Source organism: Octopus bimaculoides, chromosome 12 (assembly GCF_001194135.2).
Source record: "Octopus bimaculoides isolate UCB-OBI-ISO-001 chromosome 12, ASM119413v2, whole genome shotgun sequence".
In the NCBI taxonomy this organism is placed as follows: Eukaryota; Metazoa; Mollusca; class Cephalopoda; order Octopoda; family Octopodidae; genus Octopus; species Octopus bimaculoides.
In genome coordinates, this window is record NC_068992.1 from 5,503,087 (window position 1) to 5,512,349 (window position 9,263).

The following is a 9,263-nucleotide window of genomic DNA, read 5'->3' on the forward strand; positions in this document are numbered from 1 at the left end:
TATATATATATATATACATATATATATATGATCTCTAATGATGTGGCCTTCTATGTCATTTCTAGATAATATAACAATAGTGATACCGGAAAATCTGCTTATGGAATGATTTCTTTCTCAGAAAACTATTAAGAGGGTTTTGTTGTCTCAAGCACAATACTTTCTGTTTTCTGATTTGCATCGTTAAATTATAATCTGTCTAAGTGATGTGTTTGTTCTGTGTCGATACAATTCTAAAATCCATGTTGTCAACTGTGCCTCCACGATCTAATTCAGCCTCATTGCAGAGCACCTTCGACCTTTCCTCTTGAGTTCCCGCCAATATTCACTTACGCGCTCACATAAGCTACGTACTGTCTCTGCAATATATGTCGCTTTGTACATCTTAAACTATAAACTACGTTCGTAGATTTACAATGTATTTGTGGATTTATTCTACGAACAATATATTTATTACCCATGCACGTGTTTCTTTCATATGGGAACGTTCTATAGATCATGGTTTTATGGAGGTCCGTGGTCTGTCGACAACTTTAATCCGTAGAGTCATATTATCTCAGATTTTCTCCAAAGGCATTGATGGACATGATACTATAGTATTTATTAGTTTTGGGTGTGTTTATGTCCCAGTAACCTTTCGTTTCGGCCACAGATACGATAGAATAAATGGCAGGCTTTAAAAGTAAGTATTGGGCCGATTCGTTGTTGAAGGCGTTGCCTAATCTTGACGCATGATGGAAATATATGTATATAAGTGACGGGGGGGGGACATAAATATGCAGCGGTAACACACCGGCACGCACAGACAAATACAGACACACACACGCGAGCACAGAACTCACACACGCGAATTTATATAGAAATATGCATGCAAATTTATATGTATGCTTCTTTATGTTTATAGAGTCGAAGATAAATAAAACTTTCGCTATATGCATAAATGTTTGCATACAGACATATGCACCTTATGCTTCAATGTAAAACATGAATGCAATACAGAAAAATAAAGCAAATAATTAATAACTCGTTTGGAATATATTTATAGGTGAATTCCATTTTTTTTTTCATTATTTCATAATTTTATATATACATCGATAAAAGCACATGGACACCTGCGTAATTATCCAACACTACTCACCCACATAACTTGCAATCTTATGACATGCAGCAGTTATATGAAAAATTCTCACATACACATGTGTGCATATATATATATATATATATATATATATATATATGTATATGCACACGCGAACACACATGGATCTACAGTATGTCCCAAAAATACTTTTACATATCTGATGTTTATTAAGCCTGTAATAGTTTATACAAGGGGAATTTAATAGTATTATCGTCTACTTTCGAAGCGATGAGCATTGTGGTGCAACAACTGGTCTTAATACAAGCAGTGAAATCCGAAACATCACAGAATACTTCGTAATTTTCGTGCTCGCTCTTCTGTTTCACTACTGCCTTTGGTTTGACTTCGGTCGCCGGTTTATACCAGTAAAAATGTCTGTTTGAATTATTCCTTTAAATTGACTTGTAACGTGAGTTCCGTTGAACGCAGCGTATCTTCTGTCGAATGTCTCCTTGCAATCTTTGTTGTTGTTTTTTTGTCAAAACGCGTTCAATGTACGCGCTTTGATTATTATGACTCATTAGGGTACGCCTTTTTGCTGGAAATAAACTGTGCATATTCAAATTCTACATGAATTCTTGTCATGGCAGATTATAGCAGCCACTTCAAGTGATTGCGACATATCTCACTACTGTTTAAATAAAATGGTCAATATAAGCCCCTGTGTTCTAAGTCGTACCGTACTGCAAACCTTGTTAAATTAATTCGATATTTTGCAGGAATATGCAGTTCCTCAGGTCACAATTTGGATCAAATAAATCGGTTGAGCAATTTCATTCGAATATATATGCATTCTTCCTGTACTACATTCAAGAATGGACTTAAATTGAAACGCTCGTATATACACATACATTCGCACACACACACACATACATACATACATACATACATAATACATACATACACACACACACACACACACACACATATATATATATATATATATATATATATATATATATATATATATAAACTCAGTCGCGCGCCTGCTTTCCTTAATTTTGGTGTGTTTTACTACATAAGCGTCACCAATTACCTGATGAAGTGTTTTCCCTCGCAGGAAAATTTATTTTGGGAATTGAAAATGCACCCGTATCTTGGTACGATTAATCGTTTTTAATTTTGTGATAAATTGATTCAACTACGACAATTTGTTTCTTATCAATGGTAGAAATAAATGAAGGGCTTAGTATAGGTTAAAGTTGCAAGGTAAGAGTCGGAAAACATGTTTTAACGAGCAAATGCTCAAATGTTCACAGATATTTCAATGAGTTTTACAGGGACAAATAATAAGATACGTGTAAGTATTCGTTCAAAATCAAAACAAATATACATGATTGAAAGTTCAGTGATGTTGCAATTCAAGTGCAATTTCAAACCTCAAGACAAATTCTGGTATACGAGACAGCATATATATATATATAGATAGACATATATTTAAGCCTACATGCATCTTCACATATTCACATTCATAAATCCCTACGTACGTATGTGTATATTTATTCAGACGCGTGGCAGTGTCCACAAATATCTTTGTAGTTGTTGCTTTGTTCATTAGTGAATATTGTGTATAGATCAGCAATTACCTCTTCGTGTATCTTTTCATATTTTATTGTTTTATTTTTGCATGTTTGGTTTGCCTCGTTTCGGATATCAAACATATTTTTTTTCAGAAGTCGTCTGTCTAAATAAATAACTTTCGAAGTAAAGGTAGATATATATAACACGAATAAAATATTTATATAAAGAATATAAAAATCAAATATGAATCACACGTTAGTCTGTTTCCAAATTAAATTATATGAAATCTATTTTAATACTTACGCTAAAAGTGGCAACGTTCTCCATGAGATGTATGCTTCGCATAACAATAACGGTATGAATAATCACAATTATATTAATGACATTAGCAATAATATAAACACTAATTGCATCAATAAATCGGAAAAGAGGGAATAATTTCGACTAGACAACGATGGTAATTTTAAAAAGTATTTGTAGATTAATAATGGTTTTCAATTGTTACAAATCTATATATAATACGCGTAAATCCTTGGAATATTAATAAATCTCAAGAAGAATAACGATATTAAAATCGATGAGAAGCTGTAAATCCGAAGAATTTTATGTTACTGTGATCAGTAAATATCATGTGTCCCAAATATTCCGAGAGTCTGCTATTGAGTTCATGTATAATACCAAGGCTGAAGAGTATACTAGAAGTGCGGAAACTGTTGTTGCAAGAAAGGTAAAGCCAAGGCAAATATTGAAACAAGCTTTCAGAGCTCTCCTCTTTAAACTCGAGGGTTATATACGTTTTTTTTCTTCTTTTTCTTACACACAGGCCAAACGTTTTCAAGTGTAATTGCAACATCTTGAGATGTTAACAATAGTCGACACATCTAAATCCCATGAATAAAAAATTAATATCATCAGACATAATTAACACCAACTTATAAGAAATTCTTAATGTCTGAAACCGCCTTCATTGGTGCGTAAAAATTGTAGCCGTTTGATGAACTGGAGAAATTCCTCGGACTTTAATTTAGAACATAAACATTAATATAGTTCCACAGTTTACGCTTCGTTATTTTTGTTATTAACATCAGTATTAAGATGTCGAGCTTCCACAAGCGTTTATTCGGGCTTTGCGTTTTGAAATTCACCATTTTGCCTTTAGATTATTCTGTCAGATGTAATATTTTTATAATGAAATTGTTTTGAATTAGCCATGCACAACATAGAAGCTTTGAAATCATGATGATGTGGTTGTTTATTTTTATAATGACATTGTTGTGTAGGTTTGTGAAGCCAGATCTGGCCAGTTTGAAGATAAAACTGGTACAATATATGGCCCTGATATGGCCGGTTTAAATGCTAATGGGTTAAATTCCTTTCATGTTTTCGGGGTCGATAAAATAAGTAGCAGTTTAGAGCTGAGATCCATATAATCGGCTAAGTCCACCCATAAGATTTCAGGGTTTCTCACTATAATACAAATTATTATAACTATTATGTGACATCAATGTAGCCTTAATTGATCATAAATATAGCAAGTTATTTTTTTTTTCGTTTTCTAATGCATTTAAGCCAGTGCTTTATCGATGTCTGTTAATTATCAAAGCTTTCCAACAGAGAAAAAAGACACAAATTGCAGTCAGCGTGAATTGTGGATTGTACTTCCACACTTCTCTCCCTTAAGAAAATCTGCATCCTCACCCAAATTCTTTTAGCCACTTATGACTTTCTCCACTCATCATCTATATACTGAAATTTAACAAACTCACCTTCCATATACGAAGGTACATACTCACTCGGAGGTACACGCTCACCTAGGCCAATACAACCACCACCATCGTCATCATCATAATCCTCATCATCATCGCCGTCGTCGTCATCACTTAACCAATATATTCGCCCCTCCATTTTATCAACTTAAAATTATTAACATGCTTGGTAATTTTTGTGAACAAACGTGTTTTTCTTCATGCCAGCTATATATACTCAACACGATTTTCAAAATTTAAATAATATCCGTGGTTTGTCCGTTTTATTTTATCGTAGAAAAACAAGGCTAATTATTTTGTTTATTTCTATTTTTTCGGCTTCACGTCGATGCTATTAACTCACTCTGTCGCATTGTATATATTAACACCTGTTTACAAGAAAATACTTTGGTGTTTTCGTTTAGTCGTACTACTCTAAAACGTAAGTGTTATTATTTCAAATGCTGTGCGACTGTGTTTGTTACGATTATATATGCAAGCGCATGGTGTCAGCAATAAAATAACAAATCCTTCCTTACAATAGAAAAAAAGGAAAACAAAAAGTTCTGCTAACACGAAACGGAAAAAATAGTAACACGATTTCTTTTCAAAAAGTGGTATAATTTTGGAAAGTGAAATCTTGTACTTAGGTTATACACAACAGCGATAAAAATATTTTTGTTACATTAGCAGACACATAAGTTTCACCAAATGGGAAAATAAACGAGGAGAAAATTTTATCCGTGCATCCTTCCGTGACAAAGTTATATAGAAATAAAGCACAGTCTGAAAAGTAACTGCAGCAAAACTGGATTACAAGAACTGAACATGCTTCAAGGGAATTTTTATATACATAAAAATGGAGAAGAGTAATACTTCATTTTCAGGAAAGAAAGGAATGATGCTTTTCATATAAACTTCGTGGATTAAAATATCGAATACCTGGCAGTTGATTTGCCATCAAAGAATTACTTATTCAAGGATATATAATAGGCCCATTAGTCTACACTTTAAAATCTTTTATGCGTCTCGCACAAAAAAAGACTTGAGGAAGGTCACCAAGCACCGACTCTATCATGTAACCCCCAACCTACAATACGGCCGCAAAATGCAAAGCAACTATAATGCCACACATACAAATAGCCAGTGACCCACGTTTTGATGGCATTTGGCTAAACAACAGGAGCGCGTAGCAAGAATTTGAAAATAATTATGGTTTGCAAGATTCGAAACTGTGCATAATTTTGTTTCCAGCGATAAAAAATATATAATTTTAACGATGCAAAGCAGAAAACAGAAAGTATTGTGCTTGAGGCAACACAATCCTCTTCATCGTTTTCTGAGAAAGAAATCATTCCACAACCAGCTTTTCCAGTATCGCTATTGTTCTATGATCTAGAAATGACATAGAAGGCCATATCATTAGAGATCTTTGAGACAAATAATGATCATATATCTCGCATTGGACATTGTAATAATGGTGGCGATGAACGAAAAATTGAAGACTAAATGTATAGACCTCACCTCAAGTAAAACAGCAGACTCTAATGATTTTAGGCTTGAATATCTTCCTCATTCTTGACACCCCAAAAGGTGAACAAATATTTCCAATTTTCCAACCAAAATAGTCATCTAATGGTCTTGTAACAAAGCGGGCATTAGAGAAAACGAGTATGCCTTAGAGAAATACGCTATAAAATGTTAAAGAAACTCTAGAAAAAACTGGTTGGTATGCCCGAGCTAAAACTGTTGACACTTAACAATTAAAGGGTGATTAGGACCTAAGAAAAACAAAGAATTACATTATTAACAAAGCAAATGGTTTGCTGGAAAAGCAAATCGCATTCTTCAGAATGAATGACTATGAAAATAGAAATAATATGTGAACACTTGAAGAAATTTCTGACGCTACAATCCTAAATGAATCATTGTTTTCTTGAAAGCAATCTCTATGCACAGCAGCACGTTATAGGGAATTAATCCAATACTGTCAGAGTGATGAAATACCTGTGTCTGTTCTTATTTATCCCCTCTATGTTTAGCCCCTTGTGGGCAATAAAAACGAAGCCGAGTTAGCATTCCGGAAATAAAGCTTAACGACATTTCGTCCGCCTTCAGGTTCTGCGTTCTAATTCCTCTGAGGTCAGCTTTGTCTTTCATCATTTCGTGGTCGATAAAATAGGTACGAGCTAAACACCGTTGTCCATGTAATCGACTCATCCTCCCTTGTTGTCTTTGTTCAGAAACTCTGAAATCAATATTATTATCATTTGTAGTTGTTGTAATCGTAATTGTATTGGTACTTGGAGTTGTAATAGTAGAAATAATTGATTAGTTTCACCGACGCATATGAACATAGCTGAGTTAGTTGAGTTTCTCCGTTTCAACGACAACTCTGGAAAATAGGAACACTACGGCGACTATCTGCGCCACTGATATATGAAAAACTGCATTGATTGTTTTGAAGACAGAAAAACAAATTGGATAAATGATAATTGCATATTCGTTTTACTGTCATTCTCCTGAAACATGCACGACGCTAATTTCCTTTTCAATTTTGTTTGAGTATTTTCAGAATATTAATCTGAAGCGAAATGCTGGAAGATAAACATCTGAAGAAATAATCAAGATTATCACTCATAAACAAGAAGAACCTGTTCTGAGTTCGAGAAGTCACTTTTCAAGACGTGACATATTAGCGAAGTTATAAACATACGATTGTCGAGAATTTCATACGTCCTTTGAAAGGGAATATTTTTTATTAAAATTTTCAGTAATTATAGGCACGTGTTCCCTCTTGGGTGAACACACTTCACGCAACAGCTGCAAAATTTTGTTTGCATTTCATCTTCAATGCTTACTCAGCAATTTTTTTTTATCAACATTTTAAAAGCTTATTGTATTTATGTGTTAGTGTGTTTGTATTTATCTCTATGTGCGAGCATTCAATTGCATTTGCACGGTCTGAACGATTTGCTTTTTCTCATCGTTAGGAGTACATTGTAAAGATGACATTGAATTTCCAGGCTTAATAATAACCTTCTGCGGTGATCCACGTAGATACAAGTAAAATTCTAATATAAATTGCCAATAAACAGTGAATGTGATGAAATGACATGTATGTGTATACCTTGGCGCGAGAGCTGAAATATTTAAATTGAAATGATGCAGGACATGCTGATTGAAATATATCATTGACAAGGATTCTGTCACTGTCACTACATTATTTATTTTACCCAATACACATGTATTTGGATACATAGAAATAGGTAAAAACAAAAACAAATTGCGTGAACTGGAATTGGAAACATTCTGATAAAATGTCTCAACCACAGCAATGGAGCCTTTCCTCATAACATTACCTATTTCCATGAAGGTAAGAAATTCTCACTGATCGACAGACTTCATGGCAAAATAGGTATTTATGGAAAACTAAAGCTGGATTCGAAATGGCCAACGTTTGGTCCACATCATATTCCCTTTACGATGCGTTAACTGACCACATCTACAAAGAAATCATTTTCATTTTCTCAACACTGCTGATTCAGCACCATGTTATCATGTTAAAACTAATGCAGAATGCTTCGGACATTTTATATTTCATTTTTAATTGACTTCAGTAATCTCCTTTCATTTTATTCTGCAGTAAACATGGTAAACGGGAATTGAAATTTCTATACAGTATTACTGTTTTCAAACTGTTTTCAAATTTCTGTGACGGAAAAATAGAAATTTATATATATATAGATTCGAATTGCGCCGAGGTCGGCTTTGTCCTTCGTTCTTTCGGGGTCGATTAAATACGTACCAGTTACGTATTGGGGTCGATTTAATCGACTTAATCCCTTTGTTCCTCCTCTCTATATTTAGCCCCCTGCCGGCAATGAAGAAATAAATATTTTCAGTAATGCTGTTAGTGACCGAAATCGTGAATGATGCGTTTGAGCTATGTGAATTGGGAAAAAGCGTGTTTGACCGGAGGCTTTGAGACAAGAAAGGAACGACTTGGTGGTAAATACAAATGCGCATGGGACGTTATGTTATCGATTCTTCTTTCCGTTGTTCTCTCTATTTCTTTTCTCTTCCATTTATTTCTTCTCACATTTAGTTCATTATTAAGTGTTTCTTCATTTCTTGCCTTTCACGTTTCCTATTTATAAGTCTAAGGTACTAATGCCCGTCTCATCTCTCCATAGTTCACATAATGGGTCGAGATTCAAGCTTGATCTGCTGTAATATACAAGGATCGAATAAGGCACACCCTTCACTGCTACATCTAGAGTCATGAAAGAGATTGAAACAGGAACATCTGCCTTTTTTTGTTTGTATTTCTTGACTAAGAAAGCTTATTGTCTATTTTTGACCCATGAAATGCCGATAATCATCTCGCCCGGCGGGCTAACGTTTCGGCCATCTCGCCGCCATGTATGCGGTACATTGTTGAGATTGTTCTGCTACGCGCATAGCCGTCTCATTGCATATCCAATGTTATGGCATTTCAGAAGTTTCTTCCAACTCTGCACATTTTGGTTTAAGAAACTACATTGAATGTATCTTGAGGTAACAGTGCCACACGTGCCTATCAATTTGTCCTAAAGATATATTTGACTCGGCAATGCTTAATACACAACCTCATGCAATTGAAATTTTAGAGAGAGAAGTACTTACTTAACTTGTTCCCGTTGAATGAAAGCAGTTCTTTACAATAATTTCAGAAAGCTTCTTTAATCTCCAAATAATAAAATGACAAGTCCATCATATGTAATAGAGTTTTAATTTAGTTGGCAAGCATTTTCATTTTCATCCAGCTCATATATATATATATATATATATATATATGTATATATGTATATATA